General features: G+C 47.1%; 2 long non-coding RNA genes across 2 annotated transcripts in view; one reads left to right on the forward strand and one right to left on the reverse strand.

Moving 5' to 3' along the window:
• The window catches only part of LOC134947606 (uncharacterized), a 56,340-nt gene that overhangs the window by 37,766 nt on the left and 3,454 nt on the right, over positions 1 to 15,120 (reverse strand). The window lies entirely within an intron of this gene.
• Positions 7,254 to 15,120, forward strand: part of LOC134947607 (uncharacterized) — a 62,690-nt gene continuing 54,823 nt past the window's right edge. Inside the window, exon 1 of the long non-coding RNA XR_010182650.1 lies at positions 7,254 to 7,425. This is a non-coding gene — a long non-coding RNA (uncharacterized LOC134947607). The remainder of the gene's footprint in view (positions 7,426 to 15,120) is intronic.

Below are 15,120 nucleotides of genomic sequence, written 5' to 3' on the forward strand. Positions count from 1 at the left end.
CCTACTCCGCCGCCGCGCTGCACCGCTCGTCAGACTCCAACCCGTTCCCAATACCGCGGTGGGACCCGGCCTCCATCCCGCTGCCGGTATATGTAGGGGGGGCGTTCGCCCTAATAGCCCCCCGCTAAATCCGCCACTGCTTACAGTACCCTATGCCCTGCATGTTGCCCTCACTGGACAGTCCCCTGCACCCTGCGTGTCGAACCCCTCAGTTCAGTCCCCTGCACCCAGCGTGTCGCTTACACCCGATACTATCCCCTGCACCTGCGTGTCACCACCCCGTACAGTCTACAGTCCCCTGCGTCCTGCATGTTGCCCTACTCCCTTAGTCCTCTGTGTGTCGCCCCCCGTACCTCCTGCGTGTTGCTCCACTGTACAGTCCCCTGCGCCTTGCGTGTAACCCCTGTACAATCCCCTGCGTCATGCGTGCAGCCTCCCCATACAGTCCCCTGTGCCCCTCGTGTTGCCCCCCCTGTACAGTCCCCTGCACCCTGCATGTCGCCCCCACCCTTACAGTCCTCTGCGTCCCCCCCATAAGTCCCTGTGCCCTAAGTGTTGCCCCCCCATACAGTCCCCTTGCACCTTGCGTGTTACCCCTCCCTAACAGTCCCCTGCACCCTGTGTGTTGCCCCCTATACAGTCTTCTGCACCCTGTGTGTTGTCCTCCTGTATAGTCCCATGCGCCCTGTGCATTTCCGCACTGTATAGTCCCCTGCGCCATATGTGTCGTCCCCCTGTATAGACCCCTGTGCCCTGAGCGTCGATGCCCCGTACAGTCCTGTGCCTGCGTGCCGCCCCCGTCTAGTCCCCTGTGCCTTGCTTGTTGCCCCCTTCGGTAAAGTCCCCTGTGCCCTGAGTGTTGCTTTCCACTATATATATATATATATATATATATTTCTCTTACATCCTAGAGGATGCTGGATTTCCATTTAGTACCATGGGGTACACACACAAACATGCAGCACCTGGCACACACACACACCCACATTGTATTTACGCAGCACCTGGCACACATGCACATATACACAGATGTAGTATTTAACAAACACACATATACACGCACCGCACCTGACACACACATACATGCGTGGCGGCACCACACACACACACACATACATGTACGTATGTACATGCGCGGCACCTGATACACACACGCGCGGCACCTGAAAAAAAACACACCCATATATATATATATATATATATATATATATACACGTGCCAACTGACACACACACACATATACGCGCGGCACCCGACACACATATATACTCGCGCCACCTGACACACACATATATACGCGTGGCACCTGACACACACACACAAACACACACACATATATATACGCGCGGCAATTGACACACACACACACACACACACACACATATATCCGTGCAGTACCTGACACACATATATATGCGCGGCACCTGACACACACACACACACACACATATATATATATATACGTGCGGCATCTGACACACACATATGTACAGCGGCACCTGACACACACACATATATATGCGCGGCACCTGACACACACACACACACACACACATATATATACGCGCACCACCTGACACACACACACACACATATATATACACGCGGCACCTGACACACACACATATATATATATACGCGCACCACCTTGCACACACACATATACGCGGTGCACCTGACACACACACATATATACGCGGGGCACCTGATACACACACATATATATGCGCGACACCTGACACACACACACACATATATATATATATATATATTTACACGCAGGGCACCTGACACACACACACATATATACACGGGGCACCTGACACACACACACATATATACGCGGAGTACCTGACACACACACATATATACGCGCAGCACCTGACACATACATATGCACGGCACCTGACACACATATATACGCGCGGCACCTGATACACACATATATACGCGCGGCACCTGACACACACACATATATACGCGCGCCACCTGACACACACATATATTCGCACGGCACCTGACACACACGTACACACAAGGCATTTCACACATGCCTCAGTCACAGGCTGCTGCCACCTACCCCCTCCCTGCATCATCCGCAAAGGTAGCAAAGTATTTTGACCAAAGTTAAAAGTATAACAATTCTGTTTGGTAAATAAAATTATTTTTGCATTTTGCACAGAACAGTGATGTTATACGAACATTTTCATTAAACATTTAAAAAATCAAATCTTTATTCTTACAATGAAATTTTTACATTTCTGAATTAAAAAAAATAAATTGAAAAAAAGCTATGAAATTCCATAGACAAAAAACCTTACGGTTTCACATGTCCCATTAAGGCTTCTTAGACATGAACGAAATTTCAGAAACCTGTTGTAACTCTTCCACTCAAACTCCAAAAAGCAATGAAATTCCGATCATTAAGGCTGACGCCTTAATGGACATGTTCCTTGCGCAATACAGATATGGTATGTCATCACAGCCTGTGGGTAAGTGCAGATTCAGCACTCTCACAGAGTGAGATTGCTGTCACTCACACAATGGTGGAGCTGCTAATTCACAGATTTGTGTGCTCATTGGAATACACACATGCAGTCTATGCAACTGAAGGTCTGAGCAGTTATGTGGTACTCCCATCACACTCAGTACCCACAACCATCCCATTCGGTCACCACAACAATCCCACCTTGTTACAACATCCTTGTTACTCCATATATCCATCTCACTTAGTATACACATTTCGCTCCCTCAATAAGCTAATTTAGCTAAAAAGGTAAGATATTTTTGTGTTTTTATATATGTCTATGTGACTTCTTTTGTGGGTTTTTATGCGTATTTAGGATAATAAATATTTAAATTGGTATAAAAGAAGCCTGCTATCAATAAGAAGATATATACCAACAATATTTTGTGCATTCTCCCCCCCCTTTTTATTGTGTTTTGTTTAGAACCAGTCAAGCAACTAGGTAAGATGCAGTCTAGGCTAACTGCAGTGTAACTGGCATTATAAAACAATTCTATAATTTAAGATAATTATATTCTATACCACCAGGAATAGATGCTACTAGTGAGCAATAACTGTTTGCTCTTGATTTCTGCATTGTGTCCATTCCCCCTCTGTGCCTATTACTGTGCCCCCTTGTCCATTATTACATTATGTCCCATCGCACCCCCTTCGCCCCTCCGTGTCCATTATTATGCACACCTCTATGTTTATTATGTCTCCCCACTCTGTGTCCATTCATAGACACCCCCCACACACACATGTGCCTATTATTAATGTCTTCCCTCTGTCTATTATCCCACCCCCCTTGTGTCCATTATGGTGTCTCTCCCCTCCCCCTTTGTATGTTTAGTTTTTAGTCTCTTTACCCTTAAGTTCACTTACCTTCTATGTTCTATGTTCCTCTGACTCGGCTCCTCCTCCTGGCTTACACTGTCCATGGGTATTCATCTCTCCAATGAACGGCGCTGCCAGCAGTACAGCAGCAACAAGCAGCACTCCAACAATCAGGGAGATCCAGTGGCGCCTCCCACCCTCAGTCCACCATCCCACGCCCGTCCCCGTGATCATCGCTAGCACCCGAGCAGAGCCCTGCGTGGTGGTGGCGCCTATGTGACATCATGCGGCGTGATGTCACATGGTGCAGAGAAGGGGGCGGGGCTGAGGTGTACTATGCGGTGCAGGGAGGGCTTGTGAAGCTTTCCACTGCGCCACACTTTGTATGTCAAGCCACCAGCTCTCTGACTCAGAGGTTCTCCGGGTTCAGTGTGGTGGTGGGTTTGCATGGCCAGAGCCTCGGGCAACCGCTGGTGGTCACAGGAAAATATTTTTTCCTGTCTCCAGCAGATCCTGCTTTATGGCGTGGGCCTGTTTTTATGGGAGGGCCAGGAGCTGCAGCTCCATCCGCCCCATTGTTAATCCGGCCCTGCATATAGCAGCAGAGGACACCAACACTGTGACTGGCTGGACTGATGCAGCATAAGACACTGACTACCCTGGACTGGTCTGAGCAGCACAACACAGCACAAGACTCGCCACCCCACTTTCCTGCCCCCACACAGACACTGAGGACGGAGACATGTCCTCTCCGAGACTGGAGGGAAAATGGCCGCGACGCGCAACTCCTTATATCATACCTCCCAACTGTCCCGATTTCAGTGGGACAGTCCCGCTAATTGGACACTGTCCTGCTGTCCCACCCGCGGGTCGCAGTGTCCCGCGGGCGGGGGGGACAGTTGGGAGATCCTGTGATCACCGCTGCTCTGCTTTGCAAAGCAGCTGGTGATCACACTGAATAGATGCTGCGCGCATGTGCACGGCATCTATCAGCGCAAGGAGGGGAGCCGGGGGCTGTCCAGCAGCTCATGGAGCGCTGAACACGCCCCCAAAATGACGAAAATGGGGATCACTGTAATAGACCACGCCCCTTGCATGAGACTCTGCCCCTTTCCAAAGCTCCATCCCTTTTAGCCGTGGCCATGCCTCCAGCAGGGCATGTCCCGATTCAAGAGGGACAGAAGTTGGAAGGTATGTTATATGGAATCCAAATCCCGCGAGAATCCAACAGCGGGATGACGATGCTTTGCCTCGTTTGGGTTTCCGAGTCAGGCGGGAAAACCTGAGCCTGGCTCGGATCCAGGCTCGAATGGTGAAGTTCGGTACAGTTCGGGAGAACCGAACCCGCTTATCTCTACTAAAAACACTCATTCAAATGTAAAATGCTTCAACATTTTTGTTGTAATATTTCTGTCCTGAAATCTGTTTTAAGGCATTCCTGGTTTAGCAATGTGAGGTTGATCTGGCCCTGCATTTGTTATGAGCAATGTATAATACACAGCTGAGTCCACCTCAATGTACACCTTAGTTTTTAATTCCTTTTGATGTGCAGGTAAGCCTCCCTGCAGGCCCAATACTCAGACCTTCAGATTTTATTCTTTTAAGCAATGCTGACAAGTCACTCTTTGAAAATAATATGTTTTGCTTGAAACTGTTACAGAGAATAAGTAAACAATATCTGCTTGTTCAATGACATTTATTAAAGGGCAGAAGGCATGTTTATTAGCTTCTGTGGGGTATATATCTGTGATGCAGAATTAATATAATGTGCTCCAAAGTAAACTTAATAGCAGAAATCGTTGGTCTACAAACTACTCTTGCAGCAAATATTATAAAATGACCTTATACTGCATTGAAAGGAATTCATTGATTTATGGACTAATTGTTTTATGCTGGAGGGGTCCTATTTGTTGAAGATGTGATGTTCACTCTTCACTTTGCTGAAAATATACAAATGAGTATAAGTGAAGCATTCTGTATTACATGATGACATTCAGTGGCGCTAATGCAGGAAGGGAAAATAATGGGAATAAAGCAAATGTAAGGACAGAATACCCAAAAGGAGTGGAAACAGCATTCTGTCAAAATGGTAAAATAAATAACCTTAAAATGCAAATAAATTATTTTACGATTTGATGTTTTATCAACATAAGCCTTACTTGTTTTTGCAGGAAAAAAAGTCAGCATATGATATTTTACTGATTTTATCACAGGAATCTTTAGATGTGACTACAAGTGTGTCCATGACACGGAACACATTGCTTCTTCACTTCTAGACAAGGCATAAGTAACCAATTTGCAGTCGGTCTGAGGTGTGCACTGACACATTGGGAGCACTTCACAAGCGAAAGGCACTGCAACTAAAGGTCCATTGCCCTCATTCCGAGTTGATCGCTCGCTAGCTGCTTTTAGCAGCAGCGCAAACGCTAAGCTGCCACCCTCTGGGAATGTATCTTAGCTTAGCAGAAGTGCGAATGAAAGGTTCGCAGCGCTGCTACAAAAAAAGATTGTGCAGTTTCAGAGTAGCTCGAGACTTACTCCTAGCTTGCGATCACTTCAGACTATTTAGTTCCTGTTTTGACATCACAAACACGCCCTGCGTTAGCCCAGTCACGCCTACGTTTTTACAGCCACTCCTGCATTTTTATCTGGCACGCCTGCGTTTTTTCACACACTCACCGAAAACGGTCAGTTACCACCCAGAAATACCCACTTCCTGTCAATCACTCTGCGGCCAGCAGTGCAACTGAAAAGCGTCACTAGAGCTTGTGTAAAACTGCATCGGCTTTTGTGAAAGTACAATGTGCGTGCGCAGTGCTCCCCATATGCATGCGCAGAATTGCCATTTTTTGGCCTGATCGCTGCGCTGCGAAGGAAGCAGCTAGCGATCAACTCGGAATGAGGGCCCATATGTGCTGCTGTGACCAGGGCAAGATTAACAATGGGGCAGATGGAACTAAAGCTCCAGGCCTCCACATAAAAATGGGCCCATCATCATGACAGCATGATGATGACCAGCCACCAGCTGGTCACACAGGGGCAGATGTATTAAGCCCGGTGAAGTGATAAAGTGGAAGGAGATAAAGGACCAGCCAGTCAGCTCCTAACTGTCATTTTTCAAACCCAGCCTGTAACATGTAAGTTAGGAGCTGATTGGCTGGTGCGTTATCACCTTCCACTTTATCACTTCACCAGGCTTAATACATCTGCCCCACAGTCGGCTATAAATCACAAACATTAAATTGTGTTTCTATTTTCCACACAAAATGATGTCATTTTTATACTTTTACATATGTAGGGAGACACTGGGGCTGATAATGTACAGGGTCTACATGGCACTGGCCACGCTCACACAGAACTGATCACACCCATGTGCTTCTCACAATCGTCCTTGAACATTTTCAGTCCTAGGCCCATGAGGCCCTTAATCCAGCCCTGGCTGTGACAAATCAATGGTTGAACTTGACTTTAAGTGGCAGCAAATAATCATGTGCAGAAATCAATATTTTCTGATCCATAAAGGGCTTGGGGACATGGTCCTTATGGAAAGAATATGGCTGTCATGATATTTTTTCAGATTTCAACCATTCCAAAATCCACAAATCAGGCTGGAGTATGAAAGTAATTTGTGAAGAGTGGATATTGCTGACATATGAAGGTGTTCCTTATGTGGCACCCCGTTACAGCTGCCACAGACATGTATTCAACTTTATGTACATATTAAGTCCTGCTGTGAACCTTAATCTTTTTATTATGCTCCCTCCTTCTAAAAAAGACAGATCTTGCCAGTGACAGACAAGTAGCAGCGTGAGCTGCAGTATATAGGAGGAAAGTGATAGTTACAGTATGGAGCTGCAGCATGTCAGAGGAGGAAAGTGACAGTTAAGCGGCCATTTTGGGAGCAGTACATGAGTCCTGAGAGGATTGAAGGAGAGTGGGCTGCGCTGGCTGCACCTCCTGTTATAGAGGGCAGATCGGAGGTGGTCTTTTGAAGAGACGGGCTGCGCTGTGTTTGGCAGAGTCCTGCATATTCTTGCAGCTAAGGCTGAGTGGGCTGTGAGGAGGACTTCCCTATTTAGAAGGTAGGCAGCTGGACTCCAGGAGCAGCTTCATTGTAGAGAGCTGACCCGGTAACCCAATTGGGCTAAAGTGGTGGAAGGGGGCTTCATATTCCTTCTCCAATCTCTCTACACTAGGAGCAAAGCATTGTCTAATGGATAGGTTTGTAAAAACTGCACAGAACCTAACACATTACAGATGAAACTAGGGCCCAGGCTGAGTACTAGTAGCTAGGAAGCATGTAGCAACTGGAAGCATAGTTAACCCCTACCCAGCTGTACAATAAGTCAATGAACATTGCATTCTGCCTACAGACATCACAATGTCACAGACATAACAATGTCATACGCAAAGTGTTGGAACATACCCATACCTATAATTTTGCCATATTAAACTGACTTTTTCACTTCGAAAATAAAATTGTGCAATAAAGACAGTCAAATTAAAAGAAGACCTGTAATAAAAAAAAAAAAGACTGAACAATTATTATCATACAAAAATGAGGAAACCAAACCAATCATGACTGTACAAGGCAGAATGCTAAGCAGGCAGGGTAAGATTTTATCTACTCTTAGTGATACACACTGCAAGTACGGGTGGTCTTCAGTATGCCGGCTGTCGGGCTCCCAGCGCACAGTATACCGGCGCCGGAATCCTGACAGCCGGCATACCGACACTTATTCTTCCTCGTGGGGGTCCACGACCCCCGTGGAGCAAGAATAAAATAGCATGGCGCGCGTAGCTCGCCACCATGCCCGCAGCGTGGCGATTGCAGCGAGCCTGCAAGGGGCTCATTTGCGCTCGCCACACTGGCTCCCGGCGCCGGTATGCTGGTCGCCGGGAGCCCGACCGCCGGCATACCATACTAAACCCGCAAGTACAATACAAAAAAATCAGCAAATATTGCCTGTGCTCATGGAGCACTTTGTTTCCATCTGTGTGCGGTATGCCCGGTTCTGTATATTTGGTGTAGCTGGCCATATATACAGTTGCAAGAAAAAGTATGTGAACCCTTTGGAATTTCCTGGATTTGTGCATAAATTGGTCAAAGTATGTGAACCCCTAGGCTAATGGCTTCTCTAAGAGCTAATTTGAGTCAGGAGTCAGCCAACCTGGAGTCCAATCAATGAGACAAGATTGGAGGTGTTGGTTAAAGCTGCCATGCCCTATAAAAAAAAACCACACACCAGTTTTGAGTTTGCAATTCTCAGAAAGCATTGTCTGATGTGAACCATGCCTCGCAGAAAAAAGCTCTCAGGAGACCTACAATTAAGAAGTGTTGACTTGCATAAAGCTGGAAAGGGTTACAGAAGTATCTCTAAAATCCTTGATGTTCATCAGTCCACGGTAAGACAAATTGTCTATAAATGAAGAAAGTTCAGCACTGTTGCTACTCTACCTATGAGTAGTGATGTCCCCCGGACATTTTTCGGGTTTTGTGTTTTGGTTTTAGATTCGGTTCCACGGCCGTGTTTTGGATTCGGACGCCTTTTGGCAAAACCTCCCTGAAATGTTTTTATCGGATTCGGGTCTGTTTTGGATTTGGGTGTTTTTTTACAAAAAACCCTCAAAAAACAGCTTAAATCATAGAATTTGGGGGTCATTTTGATCCCATAGTATTATTAACCTCAATAACCATAATTTCCACTCATTTCCAGTCTTTTCTGAACACCTCACACCTCACAATATTATTTTTAGTCCTAAAATTTGCACCGAGATCGCTGGATGACTAAGCTAAGCGACCCAAGTTGCCGACACAAACACCTGGCCCATCTAGGAGTGGCACTGCAGTGTCAGACAGGATGGCAGATTGAAAAAATGTTATGCACACCAGTGCCTGCAGGAATGTACTGGTGTCTGAACTGTTATGCACACCAGTGCCTGCAGGAATGTACTGGTGTTTGAACTGTTATGCACACCAGTGCCTGCAGGAATGTACTGGTGTCTGAACGGATAGGGATGCAAAACAAATGAACTCACAGACAGACTGGGGAATATGACATTACGTACACAGAAGGTGATAGGGTAACAAAATAAACACAAAGTGAACAGAGAAGCCCAGAGGCTAAGAAACTGGGTGTCTCCCTAGTATTAGTAATGCTCAGATGGAAAAAGCAAGATGTTGTGTTTTAATACGTAGAGAACCCGAAATGCTGTTGCTAAGGGCAACAGCAAAACCCTAAAGGGTTACCAACGGGTGTGGCAGTAAACTCCTTGGTCAGAGATGGAATGATAGACACAAGGAGAGTCTCCACAATCCTAATCCTCACTTGCAGTGCACAGGTTCAGCTTACTGCCACTAAACTGACACCTGAACACCTTGCACAGTGAGACAGGATTTAGGCAGGCAAGTCTGAGAATACAGCCGCAAACTTGCTAAGTTCACAGAGTAGCAAAAGAACCCCAGCAAGTTAAACGACTGACTCCAGTCTTACTGCTAGGTCTGGATTGGCAGAGTATAGTACCAAATCCCCAGGCCTATTTGCAGTAAGCAACAACAAATACAAAGCTACACAGTACTGGCTAACTTTTAGGAACTGACTAACCAACAAAGACTCAACAGCATCTGCTTAACCTGAGAAGAGGGTTTATAAAGCAGGTGCTGTCCACGCCCCACTCAGACCTCACAGACTGTGAGCACAAAAACCAGCACCGGATCCCCTGCCGTGCACAGAGCCTGTAACCACTGCACAGCAAAAGACCCGAACCGGAGTATCAGCTGCGCTCAGGTTACTCCGCTAGCACTTGTCTCCCGGTTGCCATGACGACGTGGCAGCACAGGGCAGGAGACCCTAACAAAAAATAGTCCCCAAACAGCACATGATGCAAAGAAAAAAAGAGGTGCACCAAGGTCGCTGTGTGACTACGCTAAGCGACCCAAGTGGCCGACACAAACACTTGGCCCATCTAGGAGTGGCACTGCAGTGTCAGACAAGATGGCACTTCAAAAAATAGTCCCCAAACAGCACATGATGCAAACATAAATTAAAGAAAAAAAGAGGTGGAAGATGGAATTGTCCTTGGGCCCTCCCACCCACCCTTATGTTGTATAAACAGGACATGCACACTTTAACAAACCCATCATTTCAGCAACAGGGTCTGCCACACGACTGTGACTGAAATGACTGGTTGGTTTGGGCCCCCACCAAAAAAAGAAGCAATCAATCTCTCCTTGCACAAACTGGCTCTACAGAGGCAAGATGTCCACCTCCTCCTCATTATCCGATTCCTCACCCCTTTCACTGTGTACATCCCCCTCCTCACAGATTATTAATTCGTCCCCACTGGAATCCACCATCTCAGGTCCCTGTGTAAATTCTGGAGGCAATTTCTGGTGAATGTCTCCACGGAGGAATTGATTATAATTCATTTTGATGAACATCATCTTCTCCACATTTTCTGGAAGTAACCTCGTACGCCGATTGCTGACAAGGTGAGCGGCTGCACTAAACACTCTTTCGGAGTACACACTGGAGGGGGGGCAACTAAGGTAAAATAAAGCCAGTTTCTGCTAGTGATGTGCACCGGAAATTTTTCGGGTTTTGTGTTTTGGTTTTGGGTTCGGTTCCGCGGCCGTGTTTTGGATTTGGACGCGTTTTGGAAAAACCTCACTGAAAATTTTTTGTCGGATTCGGGTGTGTTTTGGATTCGGGTGTTTTTTTCAAAAAACCCTAAAAAACAGCTTAAATCATAGAATTTGGGGGTCATTTTGATCCCATAGTATTATTAACCTCAATAACCATAATTTCCACTCATTTTCAGTCTATTCTGAACACCTCACAATATTATTTTTAGTCCTAAAATTTGCACCGAGGTCGCTGGATGGCTAAGCTAAGCGACACAAGTGGCCGACACAAACACCTGGCCCATCTAGGAGTGGCACTGCAGTGTCAGACAGGATGGCACTTCAAAAAAATAGTCCCCAAACAGCACATGATGCAAAGGAAAAAAGAGGCGCACCAAGGTAGCTGTGTGACTAAGATAAGCGACCCAAGTGGCCGACACAAACACCTGGCCCATCTAGGAGTGGCACTGCAGTGTCACGCAGGATGGCCCTTCAAAAAAATACTCCCCAAACAGCACATGACGCAAAGAAAAAAAGGCGCAATGAGGTAGCTGTGTGACTAAGATAAGCGACCCAAGTGGCCGACACAAACACCTGGCCCATCTAGGAGTGGCACTGCAGTGTCAGGCAGGATGGCCCTTCAAAAAAATACTCCCCAAACAGCACATGATGCAAAGAAAAAAAGAGGCGCAATGAGGTAGCTGTGTGACTAAGCTAAGCGACCCAAGTGGCCGACACAAACACCTGGCCCATCTAGGAGTGGCACTGCAGTGTCAGGCAGGATGGCCCTTCAAAAAAATTGTCCCCAAACAGCACATGATGCAAAGAAAAAAAGAGGCGCACCAAGGTCGCTGTGTGACTAAGCTAAGCGACACAAGTGGCCGACACAAACACCTGGCCCATCTAGGAGTGTCACTGCAGTGTCACGCAGGATGGCCCTTCAAAAAAATTGTCCCCAAACAGTACATGATGCAAAGAAAAATGAAAGAAAAAAGAGGTGCAAGATGGAATTGTCCTTGGGCCCTCCCACCCACCCTTATGTTGTATAAACAGGACATGCACACTTTAACGAACCCATCATTTCAGTGACAGGGTCTGCCACACGACTGTGACTGAAATCACTGGTTGGTTTGGGCCCCCACCAAAAAAGAAGCAATCAATCTCTCCTTGCACAAACTGGCTCTACAGAGGCAAGATGTCCACCTCATCATCATCCTCCGATTCCTCACCCCTTTCACTGTGTACATCCCCCTCCTCACAGATTATTAATTCGTCCCCACTGGAATCCACCATCTCAGGTCCCCGTGTACTTTCTGGAGGCAATTGCTGCTGGTGAATGTCTCCACGGAGGAATTGATTCTAATTCATTTTAATGAACATCATCTTCTCCACATTTTCTGGAAGTAACCTCGTACGCCGATTGCTGACAAGGTGAGCGGCTGCACTAAACACTCTTTCGGAGTACAAACTGGAGGGAGGGCAACTTAGGTAGAATAAAGCCAGTTTGTGCAAGGGCCTCCAAATTGCCTCTTTTTCCTGCCAGTATACGTACGGACTGTCTTACGTGCCTACTTGGATGCGGTCACATATAATCCTCCACCATTCTTTCAATGGTGACAGAATCATATGCAGTGACAGTAGTCGACATGTCAGTAATCGTTGGCAGGTCCTTCAGTCCGGACCAGATGTCAGCACTCGCTCCAGACTGCCCTGCATCACCGCCAGCAGGTGGGCTCGGAATTCTTAGCCTTTTCCTCTCACCCCCAGTTGCGGGAGAATGTGAAGGAGGAGATGGTGACGGGTCACGTTCCGCTTGACTTGACAATTTTCTCACCAGCAGGTCTTTGAACCTCTGCAGACTTGTGTCTGCCAGAAAGAGAGATACAACATAGGTTTTAAATCTAGGATCGAGCACGGTGGCCAAAATGTAGTGCTCTGATTTCAACAGATTGACCACCCGTGAATCCTGGTTAAGCAAATTAAGGGCTCCATCCACAAGTCCCACATGCCTAGCGGAATCGCTCTGTTTTAGCTCCTCCTTCAATGTGTCCAGCTTCTTCTGCAAAAGCCTGATGAGGGGAATGACCTGACTCAGGCTGGCAGTGTCTGAACTGACTTCACGTGTGGCAAGTTCAAAGGGTTGCAGAACCTTGCACAACGTTGAAATCATTCTCCACTGCGCTTGAGTCAGGTGCATTCCACCTCCTTTGCCTATATCGTGGCCAGATGTATAGGCTTGAATGGCCTTTTGCTGCTCCTCAATCCTCTGAAGCATATAGAGGGTTGAATTCCACCTCGTTACCACCTCTTGCTTCAGATGATGGCAGGGCAGGTTCAGGAATGTTTGGTGGTGCTCCAGTCTTCTGTACGCGGTGCATGAATGCCGAAAGTGGCCCGCAATTCTTCGGGCCACCGACAGCATCTCTTGCACGCCCCTGTCGTTTTTTAAATAATTCTGCAGCACCAAATTCAAGGTATGTGCAAAACATGGGACATGCTGGAATTTGCCCAGATGTAATGCACGCACAATATTGCTGGCGTTGTCCGATGTCACAAATCCCCAGGAGAGTCCAATTGGGGTAAGCCATTCTGCGATGATCTTCCTCAGTTGCCGTAAGAGGTTTTCAGCTGTGTGCCTATTCTGGAAAGCGGTGATACAAAGCGTAGCCTGCCTAGGAACGAGTTGGCGTTTGCGAGATGCTGCTACTGGTGCCGCCGCTGCTGTTCTTGCTGCGGGAGGCAATACATCTACCCCGTGGGCTGTCACAGTCATATAGTCCTGAGTCTGCCCTGCTCCACTTGTACACATGTCCGTGGTTAAGTGGACATTGGGTACAACTGCATTTTTTAGGACACTGGTGAGTCTTTTTCTGAGGTCTGTGTACATTTTCGGTATCGCCTGCCTAGAGAAATGGAACCTAGGTGGTATTTGGTACCGGGGACACAGTACTTTAATCAAGTCTATAGTTGGCTCTGAATTAACTATGGATACCGGAACCACGTTTCTCACCACCCAGGATGCCAAGGCCTCAGTTATCCGCTTTGCAGCAGGATGACTGCTGTGATATTTCATCTTCCTCGCTAAGGACTGTTGGACAGTCAATTGCTTACTGGAAGTAGTACAAGTGGTCTTCTGACTTCCCCTCAGGGATGACGATCGACTCCCAGCAGCAACAACAGCAGCGCCAGCAGCAGTAGGCGTTACACTCAAGGATGCATCGGAGGAATCCCAGGCAGGAGAGGACTCGTCAGACTTGCCAGTGACATGGCCTGCAGGACTATTGGCATTCCTGGGTAAGGAGGAAATTGACACTGAGCGAGTTGGTGGTGTGGTTTGCAGGAGCTTGGTTACAAGAGGAAGGGATTTAGTGGTCAGTGGACTGCTTCCGCTGTCACCCAAAGTTTTTGAACTTGTCACTGACTTATGATGAATGCGCTGCAGGTGACGTATAAGGGAGGATGTTCCGAGGTGGTTAACGTCCTTACCCCTACTTATTACAGCTTGACAAAGACATCACACAGCTTGACACCTGTTGTCCGCATTTGTGTTGAAATAATTCCACACTGAAGAGCTGATTTTTTTTTTGTATTTTGACCAGGCATGTCAATGGCCATATTCGTCCCACGGACAACAGGTGTCTCCCCGGGAGCCTGACTTAAACTAACCACCTCACCATCAGAATCCTCCTTGTCAATTTCCTCCCCAGCACCAGCAACACCCATATACTCATCCTGGTGTACTTCAACACTGACCTCTTCAATTTGACTATCAGGAACTGGACTGCGGGTGCTCCTTCCAGCACTTGCAGGGGGCGTGCAAATGGTGGAAGGAGCAAGCTCTTCCCGTCCAGTGTTGGGAAGGTCAGGCATCGCAACCGACACAATTGGACTCTCCTTGGGGATTTGTGATTTCGAAGAACGCACAGTTCTTTGCTGTGCTTTTGCCAGCTTAAGTCTTTTCTTTTTTCTAGCGAGAGGATGAGTGCTTCCATCCTCATTTGAAGCTGAACCACTAGCCATGAACATAGGCCAGGGCCTCAGCCGTTCCTTGCCACTCCGTGTCGTACATGGCATATTGGCAAGTTTACGCTAATCCTCAGACGCTTTTAATTTTGATTTTTGGGTCATTTTACTGAACTTTTGTGTTTTGGAT

This window comes from Pseudophryne corroboree, chromosome 8, assembly GCF_028390025.1.
Source record: "Pseudophryne corroboree isolate aPseCor3 chromosome 8, aPseCor3.hap2, whole genome shotgun sequence".
NCBI lineage: Eukaryota > Metazoa > Chordata > Amphibia > Anura > Myobatrachidae > Pseudophryne > Pseudophryne corroboree.